At 42.6% G+C, this 26,168-nt stretch overlaps 1 protein-coding gene and 1 pseudogene across 2 annotated transcripts in view; both read left to right on the top strand.

Annotated features, from left to right (window-relative positions):
• Positions 1-26,168, top strand: part of IQSEC1 (IQ motif and Sec7 domain ArfGEF 1) — a 497,252-nt gene that overhangs the window by 132,628 nt on the left and 338,456 nt on the right. The gene's annotated exons all lie outside the window — the stretch shown is intronic.
• LOC308506375 (dual specificity tyrosine-phosphorylation-regulated kinase 1A-like) lies at positions 17,627-20,041 on the top strand (annotated as a pseudogene). The gene is made up of 2 exons: positions 17,627-17,688; positions 17,847-20,041. The product of its transcript is annotated as a dual specificity tyrosine-phosphorylation-regulated kinase 1A-like (transcript).

Below are 26,168 nucleotides of genomic sequence, written 5' to 3'. Positions count from 1 at the left end.
TGATTCCCCAAACATATCGTGATGATCAGAAATTCTCCTGCATTGTGGACTTCCTTCCTTCACCTGGGCCCTGGCTCTCCAGGCCCAAGAGTAGCCCTGCTCAGTACTTGGAGCTGGCTGTCCTCAGCCCCCTCGAGGCTATCCACCTAGTAATGCAGCTGCGGGAACCTTCCAGAGAAGCTGTAATTATTCTGCCTATGCTGCTTGGGAGAGGAGAACAGAGCAATAAACACTCTCCCATTGGTACTAACAAGACTTGCTAATCACCTCTTTTAAATCCTGCTGAATGTGTCAAGCTAGGCTAAAGACACTTAGGAGCCAGAAGCAAGCCCATTTCCTGTTATTCCTTCTGAAGGGACAGGTGGGAAAAGTGGGCTAGACGGCTGACATTCAGGCCAAGGTCACACCAGTGTCCTAAGGACACCCACTCCTGGTGTGTCAGAAATAGATGTGATGTTTAGCTCTAATGCCATCTGTTGTCCTGTGACCTTCAACAACTGCCTTTCCTCTTTAAGAGTCCCTCTAGCTATAGTAAGGTTCTGGCCGTTATCTTTGGATGGACCTGTCCACAGAATGGGCCATCTTCCGTAGGTAATGATCTCCCTGTTTGTGGAATTAATCAAGCTATAATTTCAGGCATTATCATACTTTGTACATTCATAATCAAATATTTGCTAACGTGCTCCTGCATGCCAGGTACAGTGCTACGTATTGGGTGTGCAGTGAGTAAGCACAAGGGGCTCTTGTCCTCTGGAGCTGACATTTAAGGCAGGAGGCACAGAACAAACAAATGCACAAAGAAACAAGACAGCTTCAGAGAGCATTAGGTATAGAGCGGTGGTGTGACAGAGTGTGACAGGGAGGGCAAGATCAAGAAAGCTTCTCTTAGTCGAGACTTGAAACATAAGAGGGTGCCGACCCTTTCAACAGCCAAGAGAGGAAATTCTAGAAGATAAATTCTCCTGCAAGGTCGAAGGCTGAGGGAGGAAGTGCTGGCTCAGGAGAGGTTGGGGGTGCATTCTAGGGGTAAATTGAGGGGAGTCAGCAATAGGTGGGTGTGGGAGGAGAGAAAAAGATAGGACCCAGGTGATACTTCGAGCTTGCTAAGAAGAGGGTGGTGGCATAGATTACTGAGATGTGGAGGGGACAGGGAACTTGAGGGGATAGGAGGCACCACGACTTTGAGATGCTCATGAGATGCCAGGTAGAGTCTTTGTGTGGTAATTGGTGTCAGAGCATGGAGGTTAGGGAGAGCCCGAGCTGGAGAGAAAAGGGCCCCATCCCGTGGAGAGGGTGTTCGAAGCCCTCAGTGTGGGTGAGGTCAGTAAGGGGAAGGGTGAGGAGATGGCCAACATGGAGCCTGGCTCCCAACATCTAGTGATCTGCTAGGGAGGAGGAAATGAGGGGAGTGTGCTGTTTGGGGACCTGAGAAAGAATAGGGTTTCAAGCAGAGGGAGGCGTCAGCCATGGCCAAGGCTGCTGGAGGCCCAGAAGTGACCACTGGACTTGGCAGTGTGTCATACACTGGGGACCTTGACAAAGGCCATGCTGTGTTGGGCATGTGAGCCCTACTGTAGTCGGCTGGTGGGTGAGAGCAGGTGAAGAAGGGGACCGCGAGCGCATCACAGCCTGTTGGGAAGGGGAAGTGGGCAGAGCTACGGAGGGCTGTGCAGTGCAGTGGACTGTGGGAGCAGTGTGTGTGCTGAGATGGCCGGTGCAGGAGAGGGGACATCTGGTTTGCCCACGTCACGGGTGGACAGAGGCCATCAACACCTGCCTGTGCTACCTCCACCGTAGACAGACGGCAGCTTAGATCACACCACTTGCCGAAGGTCATTCTGCAGGTCAGACCAGGGCCAGGATTCACACCTGGGTTTCCTACCACACAGCCACACACAGAGAACCTTCAGGATTACCAGGTCTGCTGTGGACTGGAGGTGGGAGGAAGTGATGGCCTCCCCAAATCTAAACCACTAGAATCTAGGGTCTTGGGTGAGGCCCAGGTCTTTTTCTCCCTTTTTAATTTCACTTGCTTGGTTGTTTATGTGTCTGTTTTGAACAACGAACACCTATGACTGCATTGACTTACTGAGGAATTGGAATATTTCCAATGAAGTCACATCTACCTGTCTGTGTTTCTCCTAGTTTTCTCCTAGTGTCCCAACCCACATCACCCCCACACCGAGGCACTCCCAAATAATGTGTCTCATTACTTTGCCTATAATTTCAATTCCCAGTTCCCTGTTGCTAGTATATAGAAAACAACTGACTTTTGTATATTGAACTTGCAACCTGTGATCTTGTAAATCTCACTTATTAGTTCTAGTAGCTTTTCTGTGGATTCTTTGGAGTGTTTTATTTTTAGGTAATCGTGTCATCTGTGAATACAGACAGTTTTATTTCTTCCATCTCAACCTGTATGCATTTTATTTCTTTTTCTTGCTTGGTAGTACTAGCTAGGATCTGCAGGATTGTGTTCATTAGGAGTTGTAAGAGTGAACATCCTTGCCTTATTTTTGATCTTGGAGGAAACTTTCTTCCACTATTTCAAACTATTGAAAGAGAGAAATTATGAGCCAAGAATAATATATACAGCAAAGATCTCCTTTGGATATGAAGGAGGAATAAAGACATTTCCGGAAATACAGAAGCTGAGGGAAATTTCTAATACACGACCTGCACTACGAGAAATACTAACGGAGGCTATTTGACCACCATCAACAGGGACAACTTGTGGCAACATAAAAAGGGGAAGAGTAAAGGCCTGAACTGGAACATAGGAATGGAGAAAGTAAGCGTACTGAAGAAAATGGAATACTCTAAATATCAAACTTTCTTTTACATAAACTTAAGGGTAACCACTCAAAAATCATCCAGAACTGAAATATATACGTAATAAAACAAGAAACGGAGGGAAATATCATAGAACACCACCACACAGAAATAATAGACAACAACAAAAAGGCAAAGAAACAATGGAGACACAGTCTTACCAGAAAACTAAAGATAGAATGACAGGAAATCCTCACGTATCAATAATCACCCTAAATGTAAATGGACTGAACTCACCAATAAAAAGGCACAGAGTAGCAGATTGGATCAAAAAACTAAACCCAACCAATGCTGTCTACAAGAGACACATCTCAGCTATAAAGACAAGCATAGACTCAAAGTGAAAGGGTGGAAATTGACACTCCAAGCAAATGGTACCCAGAGAAAATCAGGTGTACCCATAATGATATCAGATGAAACAGACTTCAGGGTGAAAAAGATAACAAGAGACAAAGATTGACATTTCATAATGGTAAAGGGGACTATACAACAGGAAGACATAACAGTCATCAATATTTATGCCCCCAATCAGGGAGCACCAAAATATACCAATCAACTACTAACAGAACTCAAGGGAGAAATTGACCAAAACACAATTATACTAGGTGACTTAAATACATCATTGACAGCTATGGGTAGATCATCCAAACAGAAAATAAATAACGAAATAGCAGCTCTAAATAACACATTAGATGAAATGGACATAATTGACATATATAGAGAACTTCGTCCTAAAACATCAGACTATACATTCTTTTCGAGTGTTCATGGAACATTCAAGGATACACCATATATTGGGACATAGAACCAGCCTCAGCAAATTTAAGAAGGTTGAAATCATATCAAGCATATTCTCTGATCACAAGGCTTTGAAACTGGATATCAACTGCAAAAAGAAAGCAGGAAAAAACACAAATACATGGAGATTAAACAACATACTTTTAAAGAACGACTGGGTCAAAGAAGAAATTAGACTGAGATCAAAAGATACATAGAAACAAATGACAATGAAAATACATCCCACCAAAATTTTTGGGATGCGGCGAAAGCAGTTTTAAGAGGGAAGTTTATATCATTACAGGCCTATCTCAAGAAACAAGAAAAATCCCAAATAAATAACCTCATGCTACACCTTAAAGAACTAGAAAAAGAAGAACAAGTGAAACCCAAGTTCAGCAGAAGAAAGGAAATAACAAAAATCACAGCAGAACTAAATGAAATAGAGAGCAAAAAGACAATAGAAAAAAATTAATGTGACAAAGAGCTGTTTCTTTGAAAAGATTAACAAAATTGACAAACCCTTGTCTAGACTCACTAAGATAAGAAGAGAGAAGACACTAATTAAAAAATCAGAAATGAAAAGGGGGAAGTTATCTTGGACACCACAGAAATACAAAGGATCACCCAAGAATACTGTGAAGGACTATATGCCACCAAATTCAATAACCTAGAAGAAATGGACAAGTTCTTAGAAACACATAGCCTTCCAAGGCTGAACCATGAAGAACTGGAAAATCTAAACAGACCGATCACCAGTAAAGAAATTGAATCAGTCATCCAAAACCTTCCCAAAGCAAAAGTCCGGGACCAGATGGCTTCACTAGTGAATTCTACCAAACCTTCAAAGAGGATGTAATACCCATCCTGCTCAAACTCTTCCAAAAAATTGAAGAAGAGTCAGTACTCCCTAACTCATTTTATGAGGCCAACATTACCCTGATACCAAAACCTGGTAAGGACAACACAAAAAAAGAAAACTACAGACCTATATCTCTGATGAATACTGATGCAAAAATCCTAAACAAAATTCTAGGAAATCGAATACAACAATGCATTAAAAATATTATTCATAACGACCAAGTGGGGGTTCATCTCTCGGGCACAAGGATGGTTCAACATTCGCAAATCCATCAATGTGATACATCACATCAACAAAATATAGGACAAAAATCATATGATTATATCAATTAATGCAGAAAAAGTATTTGGCAAGATACAACATCCATTTATGATGAAAACACTTAATAAAATAGGTATAGAAGGAAAATACCTTAACGTAATAAAGGCCATATATGACAAGCCCTCAGCTAATCTCATAATTAATGGTGAAAAACTGAAGCTCTTTGCCCTACGTTCAGGAACACGACAGGGCTGTCCCCTATCACCTCTGCTTTTCAACATAGTGTTGGAAGTTCTTGCCAGAGCAATCAGGAAAGAGAATGAAATAAAAGGCATCCAAATTGGGAATGAAGAAGTTAATTAGTCACTCTTTGCAGATGACGTGATGCTATATATAGAAAACCCTAAGACTCCACCAAAAAGATTTTGAAAACAATAAACGAATACAGTAAAGTTGCTGGCTACGAAATCAAAGTACAAAAGTCCATTGCATTCCTTCCTATATATTAACAATGAAACCTCAGAAAAAGAAATACAAAAAACAATTCCTTTTGCAATTGCAGCAAAAAGAATAAAATACCTAGGAATAAACTTAACCTAGGATGTGAAAGACCTATATACTGAAAACTATAAGATATTTTTGAAAGAAATTGAAGAAGACACAAAGAAATGGAAAGACATTCTGTGCTCATGGATTGGAAGAATCAACATAGTTAAAATGGCCACATTACCCAAAGCAATATACAGATTTAATGCAATCCCCATCAAAATCCCAATGGCATTTTTTAAAGAAATAGAACAAAAAATCATCAGATTTGTTTGGAACCACAAAAGACCCCGAATAGCCAAAGCAATATTTTAAAAAAAGAACAATACTGGAGGTATCAGACTCCCTGATTTTTGCTTGTACTACAGGGCTACAATAATCAAAACAGCTTGGTAATGGCGTAAAAACAGACACATAGACCAATGGAATAAAATTGAGAACCCAGAAATAAAACCACATAAATATGGACAGACAATTTTTGACAAAGAAGCTAAAAACATTCAATGGAGGAAAGACCGCCTTTTTAATAAACGGTGCTGGGAGAATTGGACAGCCACGTGGAAAAGAATTAAACTGGGATGCTATCTGTCACCATGTACCAACATTAATTCAAAATGGACCAAAGACTTAAGCATAAGACCTGACACAATAAATTGCATAGAAGAAAACATAGATACTAAACTTATGGGCCTTAGGTTCAAAGAGCATTTTATGAATTTGATTCCAAAAGCAATGGAAGTAAAAGCTAACATAAACGAATGGGACTATATGAAACTTAAATGTTTCTGCACAGCAAAAGAAACCATCGACAAAATAAAGAGGCAACAGCTGAATGGGAGAATATTTTTGCATACAGTTCCTCCGATAGGGGTCTAATATCCAAAATATACAAGGAACTCATGAAACTCAACAACAAAAAAACAAACAACCCAGTTGAAAAATGGACAGAGGACCTGCAGAGACATTTCTCCAAAGAGGATATACAAATGGCAAATAGACATATGAAAAAATGCTCAACATCGCTAATCATCAGAGAAATGCAAATAAAAACCACAGTGAGATATCACCTCACCTCAGTCAGAATGGCTATCATCAAAAAGACAAATAGTAACAAGTGTTGGAGAGGCTGTGGAGAAAAAGGAACCCTCATACACTGTTGGTGGGAATGCAGACTGGTGCAGCCGCTATGGAAGGCAGTGTGGAGGGTCCTCAAAATATTACGAATAGAATTACCATATGACCCAGCAATCGCTCTCCTGGGTATCTACCCCAAAAATATAAAAGCATTTCTCTATAGAGACACGTGTGCTCCAATGTTCATTGCAGCTTTGTTTACGGTGGCCAAGACATGGAAACAACCAAAATGTCCTTCAATAGATGAATGGATAAAGAAGTTGTGGTACATATACACAATGGAATACTATACCAAAAAACAAAAAAAACCAAAGAGGAAATACAAAGAAAAATATGTGATAAAGGAGTATATGTGGCCAGGAAAGCCTGAAGATATTTTCTATCTGGCCATTTACAGAAAAAGTTTGCTGAGCCGTGGTTTATCAGACAGATTTATCAATTTCACTGATTTTTTTTCAGTTTACCTTTACTTTCTTTCTCTATTGTTTTTCCTTTTTTTAAAAGTTAATTGTGGTGACAATTGTTAGTAAATTTACATAGATTTCAGGTGTACAATTCTGTATTACATCGTCTATAAATCCCATTGTGTGTTCACCACCCAGAGTCAGTTCTCCTTCCATCACCATATATTTGATCTCCCTTACCCTCATCTCCCTCCCCCCACCCCCTTACCCTCTGGTAACCACTAAACTATCGTCTGTCTCCATGAGTTTTTGTTTCTCATTTGTTTGTCTTGTTCTTTTGTTGTTTTTGGTTTATATACCACATATCAGTGAAATCATAGGGTTCTCTGCTTTTTCTCTCTGACTTATTTCGCTTAGCACTATACTCTTTGTGACTCTGTTGTCACAAATGGTCCTATTTCATGTTTCCTTACTGCTGAATAGTATTCCATTGTGTATATGTACCACAACTTCTTTATCCATTCATCTATCAAAGGACATTTTGGTTGTTTCCATGTCTTGGCCATTGTAAACAAAGCTGCAATGAACATTGGAGCACACGTGTCTTTATGAATAAATGCTTTCAGATTTTTTGGGTAGATTCCCAGGAGAGGGATTGCTGGGTCATATGGTAATTCTATTCATAATTTTTTGAGGAACCTCCACACTGCCTTCCATAGCGGCTGCACCAGTCTGCATTCCCACCAACAGTGTATAGAGTTCCTTTTTCTCCACAGCCTCTCCAACACTTGTTACTATTTGTTTTGTTGATGATAGCCATTCTGACTGGGGTGAGGTGATGTCTCATTGTGGTTTTCATTTGCATTTCTCTGGTGATTAGCGATGTTGAGCATTTTTTCATATGTCTATTTGCCATTTGTAAGTCCTCTTTGGAGAAATGTCTCTTCAGGTCCTCTGCCCATTTTTCAATTGGATTGTTTGCTTTTTTTGTTGTTGAGTTCCATGAATTCCTTGTATATTTTGGATGTTAGCCCTTATCAGAGACACTGTTTGCAAAAATCTTCTCCCATTCAGTTGGTTGCCTCTTTGTCGATAGTTTCTTTTCCTTTCCAGAAGCTTTTAAGTTTCATATAGTCCTATTTGTTTAATTTGCTTTTACTTGCATTGCCTTTGGAGTCAAATTCGTAAAATGCTCTTTGAACCCAAGGTCCATAAGTTTAGTACCTATGTTTTCTTCTATGCAATTTATTGTTTCAGGTGTTATGCTTAAGTCTTTGATCCATTTTGAATTAATTTTGGTACATGGTGACAGATAGCAGTCCAGTTTCATTCTTTTGCATGTAGCTATCCAATTCTGCCAGCACCATTTATTGAAGAGGCTGTCTTTTCTTCATTGTATGTTTTTTGCTTCTTTGTCAAAAATTGTCCATATTTATGTGGTTTTACTTCTGGATTCTCAATTCTATTCCATTTGTCTATGTGTCTGTTTTTCTGCCAATACTGTGCTGTTTAGATTATTGTAGCCCTGTAGTACAAGCAAAAATCAGGGAGTGTGATACCTCCAGTATTGTTCTTTTTTTAAAGATTGCTTTGGCTATTCAGGGTCTTTTGTGGTTCCAAACAAATCTGATGATTTTTTTGTTCTACTTCCTTAAAAAATGCCATTGGTATTTTGATGGAGATTGCATTAAACCTGTACATTGCTTTGGGTAATACGGCCATTTGAACTATGTTAATTCTTCCAATTCATGAGCATGGAATCTTTCCATTTCTTTGTGTCTTCTTCAATTTCTTTTAATAATGTCTTGTAGATTTCAGCATATAAATCCTTCACATCCTTGGTTAAGTTTATTCCTAGGTATTTTATTCTTTTTGCTGAAATTACAAAAGGAATTGTTTTTTGTATTTCTTTTTCTGAGGTTTTATTGTTAGTATATAGGAATGCAATGAACTTTTCTACGTTCATTTTTTAGCCAGCAACTTTACTGTATTCGTTTATTATTTCTAATAGCATTTTGGTGGGGTCTTTAGGGTTTTCTATATATAGCATCATGTCATCTGCAAAGAGTGACAGTTTAACTTTTTCATTCCCAATTTGGATGCCTTTTATTTCTTTCTCTTTCTTGATAGCTCTGGCGAGGACATCCAATACTATGTTGAAAAGCAGAGGTGATAGGGGACAACCTTGTCGTGTTTCTGAAAGTAGAGCAAAGGGCTTCAGTGTTTCACCATTAATTATGAGATTAGCTGAGGGCTTGTGATAGATGGCCTTTATTATGTTAAGGCTTTTTCCTTCTATACCTATTTTATTAAGTATTTTTATCATAAATGTATGTTGTATCTTGTCAAATGGTTTTTCTGCGTCAATTGATATAATCATATGATTTTTGTCCTTCATTTTGTTTATGTGATGTATCACATTGATGGTTGCAGATGTTGAACCATCCTGGTGCCCGAGAGATGAACCCCACTTGGTCGTTATGAATAATCTTTTTAATGCATTGTTGTATTCGATTTCCTAGAATTTTGTGTAGGATTTTGCATCTGCATTCATCAGAGATATTGGTCTGTAGTTTTCTTTTTTTGTGTTGTCCTTACCAGGTTTTGGTATCAGGGTAATGTTGGTCTCATAAAATGAGGAAGGGAGTACTGTCTATTCTTCAATTTTTTGGAAGAGCTTGAGCAGGATTGGTATTAGATGCTGTTTGAAGGTTTGGTAGAATTCACTAGTGAAGCCATCTGGTCCCGTACTTTTGCTTTTGGGAAGGTTTTGGATGACTGGTGATCGGTCTGTTTAGATTTTCCAGTTCTTCATGGTTTAGCCTTGGAAGGCTACATGTTTCTAAGAACTTGTCCATTTCTTCTAGGTTATTGAATTTGGTGGCATATAGTCCTTCGTAGTATTCTTGAATGATCCTTCGTATTTATGTGGTGTCCGTGATAACTTCCCCTTTCTCAGTTCTGATTTTGTTAATTAGTGTCTTCTCTCTTTTTATCTTAGTGAGTCTAGCCAAGGGTTAGTTGATTTTATTATTTTTTTCAAAGAACCAGCTCTCTGTCACATTAATTTTTTCCATTGTCTTTTTGTCCTCTATTTCATTTAGTTCGGCTCTGATTTTTGTTATTTCCTTTCTTCTGCTGACCTTGGGTTTCACTTGTTCTTCTTTTTCTAGTTCTTTAAGATGTAGCATGAGGTTATTTATTTGGGATTTTTCTTCTTTCTTGATAGGCCAGTAGTGATATAAATCTCCCTCTTAAAACTTCTTTCGCTGCATCCCCAAAATTTTGCTATGATGTGTTTTCATTGTCATTTGTTTCTATATATTTTCTGATCTCTCCTTCTAATGTGTTCTTTGACCCAATTGTTCTTTAAAATATCTCGTTTAATGTCCATGTATTTGGTTTCTTTTTGCAGTTGATATCCAATTTCAAAGACTTGTGATCAGAGAATATGCTTGGTATGATTTCAATCTTCTTAAATTTGCTGAGGCTGCTTTTATGCCCCAATATATGGTCTATCCTTGAGAATATTCCATGTATACTCGAAAAAAATGTATAGTCTGATGTTTTAGGATGAAGTGCTCTATATATGTCAATAATGTCCATTTCATCTGATGTGTCATTTAGGGCTGCTATTTTGTTATTTATTTTCTGTTTGGATGATCTATCCATAGCTGTCAATGATGTATTTAAGTCCCGTAGTGTAATGGTGTTTTGGTCAATTTCTCCCTTTAGTTCTATTAGTAGTTGCTTGGTATATTTTGGTGCTCCCTGATTGGGGGCATAAATATTGATGACTATTATGTCTTCTTGTTGTATAGTCCCCTTTACCATTATGAAATGTCCATCTTTGTCTCTTGTTATCTTCTTCACCCTGAAGTCTGTTTCATCTGATATCATTATGGCTACACCTGATTTTCTCTGGGTACCATTTGCTTGGAGTGTCAATTTCACCCTTTCACTTTGAGTCTATGCTTGTCCTTGTAGCTGGGATGTGTCTCTTGTAGACAGCATATGGTTGGGTTTAGTTTTTTGATCTAATCTGCTACTCTGTGCCTTTTTATTGGTGAGTTCAGTCCATTTACATTTAGGGTGATTATTGATATGTGAGGATTTCCTGTTTCCTCACATATCAGATAGTTTCCTCACATAAAGATAGTTTCCAGAAAACTGTCTTTAGTTTTCTGGTAAGGCTGTGTCTCCATTGTTTCTTTGCCTTTTTGTTGTTGTCTGTTATTTCTGTGTGGTGGTATTCTATGATGTTTCCCTTTGTTTCCTCTTTTATTGCAGTATATATTTCAGTTCTGGATGATTTTTGAGTGGTTACCCTTAAGTTTATGTAAAAGAAAGTTTGATATTTAGAGTATTCCAGTTACTTCAGTATGCTTACTTTCTCTATTCCCATATTCCAGTTCAGGCCTTTACGCTCCTCCTTTTTATGTCTCAGTTGCCACAAGTTGTCCCTGTTGATGGTGGTCTAATAGTCTCCTTTAGTATTTCTTGTAGTGCAGGTCGTGTATTAGAAAATTCCCTCAGCTTCTGGATGTCTGGAAAGGTCTTTATTCCTCTTTCATATCTAAAGGAGATCTTTGCTGGATATATTATTCTTGGCTCAAGATTTCTCTCTTTCAATAGTTTGAATATTTGGTTCCATTCCCTCCTAGCTTGTAGAGTTTCTGCTGAAAAATCTGATGATAATCTAATGGGCTTTCCTTTGTAAGTTACCGTCTTCTTTTCCCTGGCTGCCTTGAGGATTCTTTCTTTGTCATTGATTTTAGACAGCTTCAATACAATGTGCCTTGGTGAAGGCCTGTTGGGTTGAGGTAATTAGGTGTTCTATTTGCTTCTTGGATTCGAGGATCTAGTTCTTTCCACAAGTTTGGGAAGTTCTCATCGACGATTTGTTTGAATATATTCTCTGTTCCCTTCCCTCTTACTTCTCCTTCTGGTATGCCCATTATTCTTATATTGCTCTTTCTGATGGAGTCAGAAAGTTCTTGTAAAGTTCTTTCATTTCTTTTAAGTCTCAAGTCTCTTTCTTCTTCCATCTGTGTAAATTGCAGGTTCCTATCTTTGATGTCACTGATTCTTTCCTCTATGTGGTCAACTCTGCTACCTAAGCTGGATATTTTATTGTTAATTTCTTCTATTGAGTTCTTAATCTCCAGAAATTCTATTTGGTTCTTTTTCAAAATTTCAATCTCTTTTGTAAAATGCTCATGGTGTTCTTTGATTGTGTTTCTGAGTTCATTAAACTGCCTTTCTGTGTTTTCTTACATCTTGTTCAGTTTTTTCAGACGTGCAGTCTTGAATTCTCTGTCATTTATATCACATATTTCCATATCTCTAAGTTCCTTTTCTGGAGACTTTTCACATTCTTTCTGAGCTATCTTGTTGCCTTGGTAATAACCATTGCAATCACTCATTTACTATTTCTCTTCCTAGACATCTACAGGAGTGGCTTCTGCAACAGGTTGATAGGTATGTGAAGAAGCTTTTGAAGTTCCAAAGCTCTCTCTGCACCAGATTAAGAGCCCTTTGTTTCAGCAGTTCTGTTTACTCCTGCAGGGATCCGCCCAGATAGGTGGGGACAGGGGCGGGATGAGTTGTGAGAGGTGGCCCAGAGCAATGGCGGCGACCACCACCACAGCCAGTCCTGCTTCCACAGCTCCCTCCTCTTTGCCGGAAGTAGTTGAGCTGCGAATCTGTCTCTGCGGTCCACAGTTCTCAGAGCAGCAAATATTCTGTCCTTTAATATGACACTGCTACTTTATCGCTTCTAGCACCGGGCAGGTGGGTGCGGGGCGAGCTCTGGGAGGGTAGGGAGGGGGCGGCTAGTCTCCGTGCCTAAGGCTTCCGTTCTCCGCTCGGCAGCGAGGGCTTAAACCACTGATTTCAGCCCTCTTCCCTCAGTCTTTGTTCCGAGGTCTGCCGTGAGCGAGCGTTGGGTTCAGCCGTGCTATATGCTGCCCCCTCAGCCCTGTGGGCCGTAAGCGGAGCCCTAGCAGTCCGAGTCCTTCCCTCTCCCGCAGCGGCGGTGGTTCCGGGCGCAGCGGGCTCCGAGCACTGAGCTAGGTCTGTGTCCTGCGCCCGCGCGGCTCCGTCTCCGCACTTCTCCTCTCCCTCCTCCCCCGCTCGCGCGATTCGCCCACCTGGAGGTGAATTCAGTAGTGGGCCTCTTCGTCTTGCCTGTCTGCTGTGCAGGGAGTCCTTTGTGGAGTTATTGTTGTCCGATTCGTTGTAAATTCCAGGGGAGCACTACAGAGGCTCACCTCACGCCGCCATTTTTTCCTTCTTAACCGGGTTGTTCTTTAATCTTCCTGAGTGTGGTTTGGTGAACCTCATTGATTTTAGAAAATTCTCAGCCATTACTTTTCCAAATATTTTGGGTAATGAAACTTCACATCCTCTTTCACTTTTTGAAGGGTGCTTGCTTTTCCTTAGGTTTTGAGTTTGTTGGTTTCCTGTAACCTGAGCTCTCTGATGAAAAAAATGTTGTGAATTAGCATCTCATCTGGCTCGTCGTTGTTGTTCTTTAAAGGTGAGAATAGTTCTTTCCAGCTTTTACCTTATAAGCAGAAGCCAGAAGTCCTGGTTTGTCTTTCTTTTTAAACTTTATTTTTAAAAAAGGTATTTTGCTGCGTATTATCTCCTAGAACTTTCCCTTCATTCCTGATGAGATAACTGAGCTATATTCATGTTATCTGTAGTCAGTTAACTTTCACTGCTGTAGAACTCTGCCATGGTTTGTTTATCCATTTTCCTACCCATAGGCATTGAGTTGTTTCTATTTCGAGGCCATTGTGAACGACACTGCTAGGAACACTGTTGTGCACTGAAGCATAAGTGCATATTGAGCATGTTCCTAAGAGTGGAATTAGTCAAAAGAGATGAGAGTTTTCAACTTTACATGATTTTACAATTAAACCTACCCACCAGTGGTGATAAGAGTTCTTGACTCTCCACACCATGAAGACTGAATTCTTGCATCTGTGAGTGGGGGGGTGGGGGAGGCTGTGCAAATAATAAGACCAACTCTCAAGGATTTGGGGAAATCTAGATGAATATGTATAATGCACCTGAAACACTCCCATAATCCGTTACTCAATGTGTACTGCTGTTTTCTCTTGTTATAATTATGGTTATTCCTTTTATTCAAATCTGATATGACTTGTGAAAGCAGTGTGGGCTAGTGGGTAAGGTCACAGACTTTGCCATTAAACTTGGGAGTCAAGTAAGTGCTGGCTCTGCCACTTGCCTGCTGTGTGATGTTGGGGAAGTCACTTAACCTCTCTGAGCTGCATTTTCCGTATCCCAAAAATTGGGAGAATTGTAAGAGGGCCTTCTGATATGTGCTCGTATGTGTTGGCATAAAGACAGACTGTATACATGAGACTGCATGCCTTGGTTGCACCAAGTGAGTGGAAATGGAACAGGGATGGACAGAGAGAGGACAGTAGGTGCGGGGCGACTGTGAACTTGCTCTTTACACAACTGTATACTATTTAATTTGCTCCAATGAGCATGCATTCCTTTAGCAATTAAAACAAAGAGGCCCCCAGAAAGTAGAAAAGTTAAATAAAATAAAGGTACTATCTTCCCCCCAGGGTGTAGTGAGGATTAAATGAGCTAATGCATGTAAAGTGATTACGATAGGGCCTGGTATATGGTATACTGGTATGCTGCTGTGTAAATGTTTAGTTGTTATCGTAGTGACAACAATGATAATTATATTATGATCACGATCACTATTGTGTGGGAGGAACAAACTTTCCTCTACCCTCAAGGTTCTTGTACTTGGACTAATATATAATCAAATAGACATGAGACAGATTATCAAGAGAAAACAACCAAACGTATTAATACACACACATGTATGGGAACCCCACATGACGAGAGGCTCAGAGACAGAAAGGGGACGTGGGTACATAAGACAGCTTGAGCTGGGGACGAGGTACGCTGCCCCGGGGGCTTCAAAGGGTCATTGCAGGATGGTAAGAGCAGATGCTTGGTAAACAGAAGTTTGCCCTGCCCTATAGGAAGGAGGGTCAAAGAGAGATTATTGTTGATAATCTCTCATTATGGGGAAAGCCCCTAATTCAAATTCTTCTAGGTAGTCGAGGGAGGGGCAGAAGTTTCTCTTGAGCCTATGGCTGAAGCTGCCTTTAGCACAAAACAATCTGCATTCCACAGAGGAACATCTTGGGGTCATTTGTTCTGAACCCTCATACCATCACCATTACTTTTCAAGGAGTTCTGCAACGTAACTCCAAGAGAAATGGGAGTCCTCTTTAATACTGGGGTTTGGGGCATGCCTGGAAGTCCAGGGATGCTGAGAGTCACCTGTTACAAGGAGGAAGGTGAGAAGTCCTGAGGTGATTCTGGGCAGGGCACCAGCTCCCCAGGCAGGCTTGTCCAGCGCTGCCAGCGTTGGGGGCTCCTCTGTACTGGGGTGGGGAGGGCAGGTGTGTCCCTTTAATCTTGTGATTGGGGTGCTCTTAAAAGTCTAAGGCCTGAAGGGTAGGGAGGGGTGTCTGGGTAGAAACTGAGTCAAGTCCAAGCAGTAGAGCCTGCAACTGTGACTTCCAGCCTTGATAGGGTTAGAAAGCAGGGGACAGGGGTCCCAGATCAGGAGATGGGAAGTGTTCTTATGGGCCATTAAATGGGACTTCTCCCTTTCTGCAGGCTGGGCCCCCCGAACACTGGCCCAGGGAGAAGCAGGAGGATTTGGGTTTATTTTTAAGATGTGGAAGACCTTAAAAGAGGCCTGTAAGCATTTCGTAGAATGGGTATCTGTCGATGTCGTTTGCATAAGAAGTGTCTGAGTCATCAGTAATAGGGAAGAATTGCAAAGGAGGAGGAGCAGAGAGCCTCTGGAAGTAGAGGCTGTTGATGACACCTTGGGTTTGGGATTCTTGAGAGGCCAGGAAGAAGCACTGGGAAACAGCCTCAGGTGTGCTGTGGGGTTGGGGCTGATTCATGTTTGTGGGGCCTAAAGCATGGAACTTTCATAGTTTTGAGTGGTGCTTTTTAAGAAAAAGAACCCAGAATTATGTGTAGGATCTAAGAAGGGCCCGTACAAGTGAGGGCTCTGTGGTTTCAGCTTCCTTAGCTTCCCAGGAAACATGCCTCTGGTAGTAAGTCAAACACAGGATTTTAGGAAAAAATCCCTTCATCAGTGCATCTGCTCTGCCCCACAGGCTATGTGACCCCCCTGACCTGGCCTCCTCACCTCCTGGAGGTGTTCCATTCGAAGGCCTTGTACACACAGAAGAAACATGGCAACACTGAGGACTGTCCCTTAGAGAGAGGCAGTGGCACAAGTCCTGTTAAGACTCCAGAGAGGCTGCAGCCTTCTGGAAATGCTGTTTGGACTCACACTCATTGAGCTACTTCATAGTTGCCTAATGCACCTCTTATTTTTATTCTTGTTTCAAAGCTAATGCATTTCATACAAAGACGCCAGTAATGTGGTCAAACCTCCTGTCCCGCTCAAAGTAGCCCGCTACTCTGTTGGATGCACGTCCCCCACCGCTCCTTTCATGATTTGCACTATTCTGGTGTGAAATGTGTGTGCCTACGTGCATGTGTCTGTGCGGCACACTCTTGAGGGTTCTCTTTCTGGAGTTCTCTTCCCTCTGCAGTTTGTGCTGAGCACATGGACACGCACCAGCATCAGTGCCCAAGCTTGTGCTTTGCTTTGATGGGTGTGGTCCTAGCTCCGCTGCGCCCTGTCCCCATCCAAATCATGCCGCCATCAGGTCCGGTTCGACCCAGGGATTCAGAGTGTGTCCTCAGCAGTCGCTTTAGCTCTGCCTTCCACGTTGGCCTTACTCTCAGGCAGTCTGCTGCTTGTAGTAGCTGGCAGCTCCCAGAGGGGAGGAAAAGCTTCTCGCTGGCAATAGGTCTGTCGCAAGACCTGGCATGCATTTGCTGGGCTTGGGTCACACGTCCATCCTGGAATCGGCTACAGAAACAAAGGGGGTGAAATCTGCAGATTGGCCACATCTAGGTGATGTGCTCACTCTTTGATTCTGGTATTACTGACGGTGAACGTCCTCCCAACCACAGCGACTAGGAAAAGCTGGAGGAGTCTTCAACGGAAAAGGAGGCACTGTTGGCATAAAATAAAAAGGTAGAAGCCAGGCAGGCAAAATAGCCACAGATATCCCCTACCTCACCCAGGGCAGCGGAGCTTCTGGGATTGGAAGTTTTCCCATAACTCATGGAAAACGCAACTCAAAACTCTGGAGAGCTAGACGTGGTAGCACGGGTTGTGGAGCCTGGAACTGAGGGCCAAGCGGCGACGGGCCCAAGGCAAGCAGAGTGGAGAGGGGCACAGGGTCTCTTGCTGGGGCTGCTAGCCTGGGGGGCTGGGGCCCGCTGCTCAGACGCCGTCAGTGGACAGGAAAGCACAGCAGGAGGCCTAAGGGTTAGAGCCTCTGGAGGAGTTCTCCTGGGAGCTGGGTGGAGGCGGCGTCCCGGCCTGCTGCGCCCTCCTGGTGAGAACCGGGGAGGACCGGGCTTTCAGCCAGACCCTCCGGAATGCAGTGTGGCCACGCGTGGGACGGAGCCTGGAAGTCATTCATGCCCAAAGAGCACAGTGTTTCCCCCTCCGAGCCTGTTAACAAAATCACCAGGGGCAGGGACGGACACTGTCCCGCAGAAAGCTCTTCCCTGCAGTACTCTTTGTCGTTGGAACCTAGCACGCACGCACGGTGCGAAGGGCGAAGCCAAGCACGGCACGTCCCACATCCACGGCTGTGCCGCCATTTAAAATGCTGCTTTGGAAGAATTTTGCGGGGAGCGGATGCGGCTGGGCGCCCGGACGGAGCCTGAGAAGGCCGCGGCCCCGCCCGGGGTGGGCGACAGGCGACAGGCGACAGGGACAGGCGACAGGCGCCGGGGCGGGAGCGCAGCGGCGGGCCCGAGGCTGACACGCGCGGGCGAGGCGCCAGCGCCCGGCCACCGTCCTGGGCTCTGCTCTTGCTGCTGGACTCCTGCCTCCCTTTCCGCCCCCCCCCCCCCAGCATCACAGGAGACTTGGAAGAAGACGCCGCGCGCAGGACCGTCACGGTTCGCCCAGCGCCGGCATTCTCATTCCATGCCGCTGGCCTTCCGGTGGCGGACAGGTGCCCGCTCATGTCGGCACAGTGGCCGTCGCCAGCCAAACATAAGTGACCAACAGGCTTCTGCCTTACCTCCTCTGACCAGGCCCAGCGGCCTCTAACTAACAGTGCACGCCTGACATTGCCATGTTACACACGCCCCAAACCTTCCCTGATCCGGCGCCTCCCTCCCCGAGAAAACTCTCCGCTGACTTAATCAAAGCACAGAGCACACTAATGAAGTTTACTGTGCAAAAACGAAGTGAAGGCACCAACAGGGCCAAGGAGACGATTCTAGTCCTAAGAAGGAGCCGAAGGTTCAGACTTCACAGTGACGGTTATGATGATGAGAAATACGATTATATTGTAAAAAACAGACAAGAGTGGATGGATCGTCACGAAATCGATTCCTTGATGGCAAAGGTTCCTTTGGACAGGTTGCAAAGGCATGTGATGGTGTGGAGCAAGAGTGGGTTGCCATTAAAATCATAAAGAAGGAAGGCTTTTCTGAATCAAGGCCGGAGAGAAGTGTGATTTCTTGAGCTCATGAACAAACATGACACTGAAATGAAACACTACGACATACTGCATTTGAAATGCCACTTTATGTTTTGAAACCACCTCTCTAGTTTTTGAAATGCTGTCCTTCAACCTCTATGGCTTGTTGCGGAACACCAATTTTTGAGGTGTTTCTTTGAACCTAACACAAAAGTTTGCACAGCTTTTCCTTGTGACTCTAGAACTTAGTGTCACTCACTGTGACCTAAAACCTGAGAACACCCTTCTCTGTAACTCCAAATGCACTGCAGTCACGATCGCGTTGATTTCAGCAGTTCTCATTTGGGGCAGAGGATATACCAGTATACTGAGTCACTTTTACCGGTCTCCAGAGGTGCTACTGGGAATGCCTATGACCTTGCTATCTACATGTGGCCCCATGGGTGTATTTTGGTTGAAATGCACACTGGTGAACCTCTGTTCAGTGGAGCCAATGAGGTAGATCAGATAAATAAAATAGTGGAAGTTCTGGCTATTCCACCTGCTCATATTCTTGACCAAGCACCAAAAGCCAGAAAGTTCTTTGAGAAGTTGCCAGATGGCATTTGGAACTTAAAGAGACCAAAGATGGAAAATGGGAGCATAAACCACCAGGAACCTGTAAACTTCATATTCCTGGATTAGAAACAGAAGGGCTTGGTGGGGGTCATGCTGGGGAATTGGGCCACACGGTAGCCGATTACTTGAAGTTCAAAGACCTCATTTTAAGGATGCTTGATTATGACCCCAAAACTTGGATTCAACCTTCCTGTGCCCCGCAGCACACTTTTTTCAAGAAAACAGCCGATGAAGGTACAAATACAAGTAACAGTGTGTCCACGAGCCCCGCGATGGAGCGGTCATGGTCCTCAGGCACCACCTCGAGCTCGTCATCACGCTCAGGGGGGTCATCGGGCACGCACGACAGTGGGCCGGGCAGGTGGGACCTTCGCAGCAGCCGTCAGGCCCGGGACTGCGAGACGCAGAGGCCCAGGTGCGCCAGCAACTTCCTGCTCCCCTTGGTTGGCCAGGTGCTGAGGCTCCTGTGCAACTTACTGTTGAACCTCATTCTGCTCAAGAAGCAGCCTTGCATGGAGCCCCTCAGCAGAATGCATTGCATCATCACCATGGAAACAGTTCCCACCACCACCACCAGCACCGCGGACAACAAGCCTTGGGTAACTGGACCAGGCCAAGGGTCTACAATTCTCCAACGAATAGCTCTCTACCCAGGATCCTATGGAGGTGGGCCACAGTCACCACTCCGTGACACCCTTGTCTTCCTCTATGACTTCTTCCTCTACTGGGAATCAAGGCAATCAGGCCTACCAGAATCTCCCAGTGGCTGCTAACACCTTGGGCCTTGGACACAATGGAGCTATGGACGTGAGTTTAACCATTTACTCCAATCCTCACCAAGAGACTGGCATAGCCAGACATCCAACATACCAGTTTTCTGCTAATACAGGTCCTGCACATTACATGACTGAAGGACATCTGACAATGAAGCAAGGGGCCGATAGAGAAGAGTCCCCATGACAGGAGTTTGTGTGCAACAGAGTCCTGTAGCTAGCTTGTGACTAAGTTGAAACTTGACTTGTTTCTTGTGTGTTTTTATAGAAGTGTTTTTTTTCCCCAAAAAACAAAGTGCAAAGCTGCTTGAATCAGAAGGAGGTTAACACACTAAACCATTACAGGAGGGCAAAGCTGACTTTTATTTTTTTTAACTTGAAAAGATTGCAAAGGGACAATGAAGTTTTTAAAAGAGCCTTGTCCAAACCCACTGTACGGATAGAGTTAGTCAGGCTCCCTTCCCCCAGCCAGCTGCTGGCTCTGAGTGGCCCGCCAGTCCGATAAGACAGAGTGTCACTAAGACAGAGTGTCACGCAAGCGCCATCCATCCTGAAGATACTGTTTGTGTACACGCTTATGTCAGCACCTTGGCTGTGCACCTCTTTTGTCTCTCTACGGTACAAAGGGGTCCGGTCATGTTAGGGGACAGCGGAGGCGGAAACATGGTGGAAACCGTGGGCTGTATTGTACAGGGCTGCTGAGACACGGGGCTGTGGGGCCAGTGCCCCAGGGCTGCTGCTGTGGGCTGCCGAGAAACAGGCGCTATGAGTTAAGAGGCTGCTGCTGGCTACAGGTTGTAACCTGAGAATGTCCAGCTGTGTGCAGCAGGGAGAAACCCCTGGCTGTGTCCCAGGAAGCCTGTGAATGAAGCATGTCTGCTCTGCCTTCGGCGCCATGCCTTCCGGCCTCCCAGTCACAGACACCTTACCCCCAGGACTCCGTCCACTCAGACATTGACATGACACCTATCTGCATGGATAGCTCAGAGGTGTCCTGTTTTCGTCTCCCTCAGTTTAACTTGCCACATCCGAGTCATAGTGGGTTTTTTGTCTTTCTAGTCCACAAAAGTTAATGGTCAGATGTTTGTCTTGGTCATTTGCCAACTAATTTTAAAAATAAAAAGACGCTGCACATGATTTGCATAAAGGGCCCCATGTGGGTGTCTTTATTTTTTCCTTTTTTTGGTCTTTGTTTTGTTTTGGGTGGGCGGGGGGAATTTGGGTTTTAAAGTCCTCTAAACACACTTGGGCACGGAAATGCAGTACTGTAAGGAAGAGGGACCTCCAGCTTACACAAACATCACCTTCAGCTGTATGCAAGGGACGGTTGTGTTGGACCTTGTAAGGCACAGTAAGCATGCTAAGTGGCGGGGATCAGAACTCTCCTGTCTGAACCTACTGAGGAGCAAAGCAGCAATTACACGGGATCCTGTGGGTCTCCTGTGGGAGACGCCACAGTAAGATAAGATAGTGATGGAACGTGACTGGTCTCCCAACCAAAGTGCACTGAGAAGCAATCAATGGGTCAGTTGTGGCCAGTCCTGGGGAGGTCTGAGTGGTGGTCTTTGGGATAAACTTTGGCCTTGTGGATTTGAACTCGAAATTAGAAGAGCCTACCATTTCAGATGCAATCACTTTTGGACATGCTTTTGCAGACAGTCCTTAATGCTGAAAACAGAGAATGGGTAATTCAAGAGGCCTTTCGTAAGGTATTACAAGGTCACTTTGCGTGTGTCATAAAGTTGACTTCCTTATTGGGTGAAGGTCACAGAAGTAGTGGTTTGCTTTGATGGAAATAGCTATAGCTGTGTCACTTCCTGCTTTTTACTTTTGCTTTTGCCTTTTCTCTGCACGTGGTAGCTCCACCATTTCTTTTGCACAAAGATGTCTTCTGTTCATCCTGAACATTTTTTTAAAAAGCAGAATTTTATGTGATTGCTTTTATGCCTCACAATTATGCTGTGAATTTTACAAAAATTTATTTTCTTTTTTGATAATTTATTGTACCAAAGCTGTTTTTATAGCACATAGATGTCTGTAACCAATAATGTAGCAGTTCTGCACTTAGACACAAGGTGTAACTAGACCAATTTTAAATGTCAGTTGAAAATTATGGCTGTACCATTGCTTAAACAAAACTGGAACTGTTGTTGAATCCATAGCCAATACATTCACAGCAATCTGTGTACTGAACATTAGATTGACATCTAATTCAAGATCACAACCTCTGTTACATTCTAAATGCATTCAGGTTTCTGAGGGTTAAGGGACACTGGATCCAGCAGCTATGGAACCAGCAGTTGATTCTTCTATTCCTGATTAATCTTTTTGTAAACGTGAAAGCAAGACCTTGGTTGCACCAACAGGTCCACATATGAGCACGAGTAAAGCAAAACTCTCACGCATGACCTGAAGTGAACAGGCTGGTGTTTAACAGGTGCCTCGTTTTGAGATTATGCTGCCTTAATGTAGCACAGTCTGGCAGTTGCTAAAGTTGTGTTCCTATTTTAAATTGACCAATTTTAGGGTGTCACACTTTTGAGCGGTTGAATTGGGATGAGTAATTGAATGAGGATGAGTAACTTACCTGTCCAGGATGAAAAGAAGCCTAGAAAAGAAGCAGTAACCTACCTCTGCCGATAACCCTGTTCAGAGCAAATCAGCAGGACACCACATTACTTTCTATTGGTCAGTTCCATGTGGCTGACTAGGTCCATTTTTTTTCTGTGTGAAAGCACGTTTTTATATGTATACAGTGACAAAACAAAGACTTAAAAAACTATGTGAATGGAAACTTGGAAGTATCTGTTTTTATAAACCACAAAATATTTTTGTTGTTAATCAAGAAATCCATATTTATTTTGTAATTAAATGTGAAGCCTGTGGATGATTTTTGAACTTGGTAGTTCATAAATGTTTACAGTGAATAAAAAGATATCATCTTGAGTATAGCAGTATCAAAAGGAATTCAGTAGTTACTGCTGTTTAGGAGTATAAGGTAAAGATATTACATGGGTCAGGTCATTTTTTTTTTCTGTGCTGGTTGTCACATCTTAAAAAGCACCAAAAAATGAAAGTGGTTTTTAAACCACTATTTGCATAAAGGAAATCAAGAAACCCAGTGCTTCCTCAGATTGTGTCGTGTTACAGTCCAGTTTTGTGTGCTTTACTACATGGTTTGGTTGCAGGACTTCTGTGCCTTGTAAGCATAAACAGCATGGAAAAGGCTGAATACCTGTGTATGCAGGTTGTAAGATCTGGTCTGGACTTACTGTGTATATTGTAACGTTAAATGAAAAAGAACCCCCCCTTTGTATTATAGTCATGTGGTTTTATGTATGATAAACAGTTGAGTTCTATTTTGAATTAATTAAAATTAAGAAAAAAAGAATTTTTCAGGGAATGGGCAGGTAATGTAGTGACAAGACACAGTGCCTGCCGTCTTGGAGCTGACACACTAGTGGGGAAGACAAACAATCAGGAAATGAACAAATGAAACAGTTTCATATTGCGACAAGTACAGAGAAGGAAGAATGCTGTAATGTGGTAAAGAATCATGGGTAGGTTGGGGAGGGCTGTTTAGGTGGGGGAGACAGGGAAAGCCTATCTTAAGAGCTGGCATTTAAAATGAAATCCAAAAGATGAGAGGGAACCAGCAGAATGTACAGCCAGGGAAAGATCGTCCAAGCAGAGGGGACTAGAATTACCAAAATGCAGGAGTCAGGGAACTTGTCTGTGTGAGGGATGTACTGTAAGATGTACGGCTAGACCAGGCTAAGCCAAGGGAAAGTTGGAAACTGGAGAAGTGAGCCGGGCCGATCCTTCAGGCTTTGTAAGAGTTTGAGTTTTGTTCTAAGGGCCAAGTGTTATAAGAGTGGAGGGAGAGAGGGAGTATCAGTAAGGTTCTGATAGGAGACTCCAGCCCTCCTCCCCCCATAGAAACAGAGATTTGACAACCATCTATGGATGAAAATGCGTTTGTGAGAGTTCTAGAGTCCGTTTGGGAAGCTGCAGCTCCTCAGAGGGCTGACCACAGAATCCACGATGATGTTGAAAAGGTTAGAAAGAGCAGTTTCTCTTTGCTTGCATCACCCTTCCCCCAGGCCAATAAAACTCAGAGCTGAGAGAGATTCCCTTGCCCCACAACTTCTCCTGTAAGAGAAAGAGAGAACAAGTGAGGGGCTGGATTCCCAGCCTTTTGGAGCTCTGTCCAAGAGGTCTACTTGTCTCAGCACACGCAGAACACTGAATAAAATGGCCTAGTTGGATTGTCTGGGAGCAGTGAAGAACAAAGGAAAAGGCTCATAACAACGGGAGCACACACTCCCCACAAACCACATCCCATGCAGAGGTTGTCCCACATGCTCCCACAGATGGCATGTGGATCTCATCAGCCAATGAGGATCTCAGCAATCAGCTTGACTTTGCAGGATTAGGAGAAGGTGCACAACCCTGAAGACTGCTCCCTCAGGATGGAGGGATAGAAGTGGAACTCATGTCCATTGTCTCTGCACCTCGTTATACTGCTGTAGGAGAACGGGGTGAGTAACTTTTGTCACTTGACATGGCTCTGTGGAGTAGGGAGAAGGCACAAAATCCTAAAATCCTTCAGGATGGAGGGAGGGGAGTGGAACTCGCACACAATGCCTCAGCATATCAAATCACTGCCCTAAGGAAAAGGAAAGGGCTGCTCTCAGCATCTGACACAGCTCTGTGGGATCAAGGGAAGGCACACAGTCCTAAGACTAGACCTCCAGGAAGAACTGAGAGGAACATCTATAGAAAAGTTTTGCAAGGTCCCTAGAATCTCTAGCTGGGCTGTCTGGTGAAAGTCTTTCCCTTCTGAAGCCAATTCGTAAAGACTGGAAAAGGTGACTACTTTTTCACATGTTCAGACAGCAGCACAGACTACAAAGATTACAAAGAATCAGGGAAATATGACAGCATTAAAGGAACAAAATAAAGCTCTAGTAACTGACCCCAAAGAAATGGAGATCTACAGGTTGTCTAACAGTTCAAAATAATCATCTTAAAGAAGCTCAGTGAGCTGCAAGAGAATGCAGCTAGACAACTAAACACATAAAAACTCTGGAGCTAAAGAATACAATGGCTGAACTGAAAAAGAAATGCAATAGAGAGCATCAATATCAGACTGATTAAGCAGAAGAAAGAATCAGTGAACTCAAAGACTGGTTATTTGAAATTAGAGACGCAAAAAGAAAAAGGAATGAAAAGCAGTGAAGAAAATCTCTGGGACTTATTTGACATCATCAAGACAACCAATGTAACTTAATGAGAATTAAAAAAAAAAAGAGAGAAATAGAAAGCGACAAAAAGGTTATTTAAAGAAATAATAGCTGAAAACTTCCCAAATCTGGGAAGGGAAACAGCCAGATTCATGAAGCCCAAAATACCCCAAATAGGCTGAACTTAAAAAAAACAAAAACAAAAACAAAGAAACAAAAAAACCCACTAAGACACATTATAATTAAATTGTCAAAAATTGAAGACAATTTTGAAAGTAGTAAGAAGAAAGTGAATTACCACATATGACGAAACCTCATAAGAATATCAGCAGATTTTTCAACAGAAATCTTGAAGGTCAGGACATGTTTACAGTGGTTTGTTTCTTTTTTTCTTTTTTTTAAAAATAACACAACAGCTGCCAACCAAGAATACTATACCTTCTTTAAAAACAAATGCCAGGTATAGTATTCTCAGACAAACAAAAATTGAGGGAATTTGTTACTCCTAAACCTTTCTTATAAGAAGAGTTTCAAGTTGAAATGACTGAACACTAAACAGCAACACAAAAACATAAAAAGGTATAAATTTCACTGGTTAAGGTAAATATATAGACAAATACAGAATAATGTAATACCATAATGGTAGTACTTTTAACCATGGCATAACAGTTAAAAGACAAAAAAGTATTAAGAATAGTTGCAGCTATACAGCCACCTTTGAAAACAGTTTTGCAGTTTCTCATAAATTTAAACATAGAAGTCGTATGACCCAGCCATCCCCTCCTAGGTATTTACTCAACTGGAATAAAAACCTATGTTCACACAAAAACCTATACTCAAATGTTTATCGTGGCTATATTCAAAATTATAAAAAACTAAAAACAACCTGAATGTATCTTCACTGAGGAATTGATAAACTGTGGGATATCCATGGAATACTATTCAGCAATAAAAAGAAACAAACTGATAATATGCAAAACAACATGGATGAACTGCAAATGTGTTATGCCAAGTAAGAGAAGGCAGACTCAAAAGACTGCATATGTCAAATCATTATATTGTACACCTGAAAGTAGTATAATGTTATATGTCAATTATATCTCAGTTTT

This window comes from Rhinolophus hipposideros, assembly GCF_964194185.1.
Source record: "Rhinolophus hipposideros genome assembly, chromosome: 2".
NCBI lineage: Eukaryota > Metazoa > Chordata > Mammalia > Chiroptera > Rhinolophidae > Rhinolophus > Rhinolophus hipposideros.
This window is presented reverse-complemented; position numbering and strand designations above follow the sequence as displayed.